Raw genomic sequence first — 4,477 nt, 5'->3', positions numbered from 1 at the left:
ATAGGTTACAAATTTGGACATCCATTTAAAAAAATAACAAATTATTTAGATTTTCTATCTGTATCTCAGTTAGAGATGTTCTCTGTCGTACGTTTTGTCTGTACGTTGTATATTGTAAGGCTATGATAATGACGTATTTCCATCTGCATAACCTTTTCACATGATAATTTCCCGCCATAATAATATTAACTGTTATTTTTTTCAGTGTTCCCCGTAATAACATTTCAATATGCCATACAAGTTCGTGGTAAAGTCGACATGGGAAATGAATTGAACCCCATCGTGAAATACATTGCCCAGCTTCTGGGTGCCAAAGATACACTAACCGACATACAAACCTCGCAACAACATGACGACAGCCACAACTTCCACTTGGCATCTCGTGACAGCGCCCTGTCTGCCAAAGACGAGATGATTCGAGATGGTAAAGACTTCCTCCATATTTACGGCGCACACAAAAGTAGGGAGAGGAATAGATTGGATGAAGTAAGAAACAACATTAATATTTAAAAATGTTTTATATGGTAACACACTTGGGTGTTTGGAGATATTGTTATAAATATAAAAAATTCAAATAGTTTTGTTTCATTTTATTATTTATTTTATTTTATTTTATTTTATTTTATTTGGAAAACAGTGTGAACATTTTACACCATTTAATAATTTATGTCGGCTGAGTTTGTCTATGTGTTAAGTTGCCAACTTTAAATGGAATTGGAATAATTAAAGTAAGTATTGACACGGGAGTGGGTCACGGATTGGAAATAATACTCCGCTTATAGGAACGAGTCTTTATTTGCGTTTACTTTTTCTGAACTTGCGCTTCGCCGGTCTGCCGCTGTTCCTCTAGTGGGCGGCGGTACCTTCAACGCGTCACACCGCACCGAACACTAAGTCTCTTCTATCTTCTTCTTCTTGGAACTTCCACTTTTCACTGCTTCTTCTTTTCTTCTGCTTCTTCTACTTTACACTTTCGAGTCAGAAGTAGAACTGCCGTAGGCCACGCTTAGTACGGCTTATATACCCCCGGATTCGTTCTATTTTCAAAATGATTCTCCCATTCCATCTTTAAATTTAAATTGTACTAGAAAATTCTTTTAACTATTTTTATCCTGCTTACACATTTTCCATCCTTTTTTTTCTGTTCGATTTGATCCTGAACTTACTAGAAATTTCCTTTGACTTTACAAAACCCAAAAAAATCCATACACTGGTAGGTGTATCGAACCCGGGTCTACAGCGTCTAAAGTAAACACTTTTCCGCTGAGCTACGAGTATTGCTGACGGAGCTGTTGAAATTAACAATGTCTTGAAGTTTGACAACTCTCGTCATATACTTCGAAGGGTTGCTACGCAACACTGCCCCCTCCCAAGACATGATCGTCCCGATCATCGTTGCTTCCGTAGTACTTAGCCACCCGATCGACATGTACGATTTTCGGGGGACTTCAAGGGGTACGCTGGATCCTGAGAGTCACATCATTTATCCTTGTGATTACTTTATATGGTCCCTCTCAACTTGGTTGGAGCTTCGGAGACTTCCCCTTTCGCCTTACAGGATTGTGTAACCAAATCAGGGTTCCCTCTTCAAAACTAGGAATATTAGCTCTTCGCTCGTAGCGGGTCTTCATCCGTTCACTTGCCTTAAGCCCAGTTGTTCTAATTTCCTCGTGGATGTCAACCATCTTTTTCCGTAACTCATCCACATATTCTGTTATACTTTTAGGAGTATCCGGTGGACAGCCTGAGAGTAAATCAGCTGGCAATTTCAATTCCCTTCCAAAATTGGCGTACGCAGGAGTCACCGTTGTTGTCTCGTGTATTGCGCTTCTATACGACATAAGAAACAGTGGAATGTACTCATCCCAGTTTTCCTGATGACTGTCCACTATTTTTGCCAGATGTCGCTCCAATGTTTGGTTAAACCTCTCCACCATCCCGTCCGACTGTGGATGATATGGCGTAGTTCTGGTCTTATGGATTCTTGGTAGCCGTACTGTGTCTAGCCACTTCAGACCATTTTGGTTTAAGTGATCCACTTTCTAGCCAATGTAAAAGTGGTTGAAGATCCTTATCATTTTCCTGAGCTCTCCTCATTGCATCGTTGCTCCAGTTCCCATCGATCGAATCTGTTCTGATCAGTCGGATTATTGGATTTTCTTTCTCCTCCTGACGAATGCAATGTTTGCATTCCGTCGGACAAGGTCTTCTAGATAAAGCATCTGCGTTTCCATGAGTTTTTCCTCCTCGATGTTCGATTTCAAAGTCATACTCTTGAAGTAGCTCAATCCATCTGGCCACTTGTCCTTCCGGATTCTTGAATTCTAGTAACCACTTCAAGGCGGCATGATCAGTCCTTACGAGGAATTTGCGACCCAACAAGTACTTTTTAAAATGTTGTAATGTCTTCACCACGGCAAGTAACTCCCTACGAGTTACACAGTAGTTTCTCTCCGGCTTCGATAAAGATTTGCTAAAGTATGCAATTACAACTTCTTGATCTCCCCTCTTCTGAGATAACACTCCACCAATTCCAGAATTGCTAGCATCAGTATCTACTATGAATCTTCCCTCCGTGTCAGGATATCCGAGGATAGGTGATTCACATAGTCGTTTCTTCAACTCTAAGAAAGCTTGTTCGCAGTCTTCATCCCAGGAAAAGGCTCTTTTCTCCTCAGTCAGTCGATGTAAGGGCTTAGCAACATCGGAAAACCCTTTCACAAAGCGTCGATAATAAGAGCATAGTCCAAGGAATGCTCTCACATGTGTCTTTTCTGTCGGCGTCGGCCAGTCCTTGACAGCACTTATCTTGGCAGGATCCGTCGCAACGCCTTGCTCCGAGATAACGTGCCCCAAGTAATTCACCTGACGTTGAAAGAAGGAACATTTCTTTGGACTTAACTTCAAGTTGGCACCCTGCAGTTTTGCGAAGACTTTTCCGAGCACCTTAAGATAATCTTCAAAACTTAGTCCCATAATGATTATGTCATCCAAGTAGACAAGGCAGGTTTCTCCCAATATACCTGCCAGCACATACTCAATCAACCTTTCGAAAGTAGCTGGGGCGTTGCATAATCCGAAGGGCATTGTTTTGAACTGTCATAATCCTTTTCCGGTTGAAAAAGCCGTCTTCTCCTTGTCTTTAGAGTCCAGATCAACTTGCCAGTAGCCACTTTTCAAATCCAGAGTAGAGAACCACGTCATGCCACAAAGTGAATCTAAGGTGTTATCGAATCTTGGCAATGGATAACTGTCCTTCTTAGTAACATCATTCAGATGCCGATAGTCCACACAAAATCTAGTTGATCCATCCTTCTTCTTCACCAGAACCACTGGAGAACACCATGGACTCGACGACGGTTCTATCACACCATTTTCTTTCATATCCCGAATCATGTCTTCCACTTCTTGTTCGCGTGCAAACGGAATACGTCTTGGTCTTTGCCGTATCGGAACAGTGTCTCCTGTGTCGGTCTTGTGTTTCACCAAACCAGTTCTTCCGATGTCCCCGTCGTTCTTTGAGAAAATCCCGGACTAGCCTAGCAGGAAATTTCTCGCTTTTATTAACTGTAGCTTGGTAAGATTGTCCTTACAGCCATCCAGAAGTTTCTGTATGTTCACATCCTGGTTTGCAGCTTCGGTCTTCCTCCCTTCTTCACACTTTCTTAACCAAGCTATCTCCTCACAAGCTCCGATGACTGCTCCCTTCCTAATGATTTGCTTGTCCTCATGAGGATTAAACACGGGAACCATCGCAATCTGGGAGTTACCCACAACAGTCCTGGCTGGGATCCATGTCATGTCCGATGTCTCTCTTTCTATTATAGCGCATTTACAAGGTCTTCCTCTGTCATCCCTTGGCAGGACTACCGGGACTAGGGTCTGCGATCTCGGATTTAAAGTAGTGTCTCTTAAGCACAACACTTTCCCAACAGTTCCGCCTTTTATTGGAATTTCTTCACCTCCATGCTTCAATACACCATGTTTCATGTCAATGATACACTGATGATTTCGAAGAAAATCCAACCCAATGATGCAGTGATCTGTGATATCCGCGATTACCACTTTTTGCCAGTACAACGTATCCCCGATTTTCATGGCCACGACCTTCTCTCCCTTGACTGGTATGCGCTGGCCGGTAGCTGTTGTGAGTGTTAAGTTTACATTTTCTCGCATATGTCGTCTTCTGATGCTCTCTAGTCTTCTTCGGCTAACGACTGTACGTGAGGCTCCCGTATCCAAAGTGAAACGGCAAGATTTTCCATTTATCATTCCTTCTATAACTAAAGTGTTTCCGTCACATGTCTGCTTAACGAAGATCCTTGGGGCTTTGCTTCTACCGGCCAGCGCCCACCCCACTGCCCTGGCCTTTTCTAGTTTTCCTGCTGCTCCAGCGGTGAAGTTGAGACCGCCGCATCCTTCCTACGTTGCGTTATGCTCTCACGCCTGGGGCAAGTGTTCCTAATGTGTCCTCGCT

This window comes from Leptidea sinapis, chromosome 2, assembly GCF_905404315.1.
Source record: "Leptidea sinapis chromosome 2, ilLepSina1.1, whole genome shotgun sequence".
Taxonomy (NCBI): domain Eukaryota; kingdom Metazoa; phylum Arthropoda; class Insecta; order Lepidoptera; family Pieridae; genus Leptidea; species Leptidea sinapis.
Note: the sequence above shows the minus strand (reverse complement) of the source record.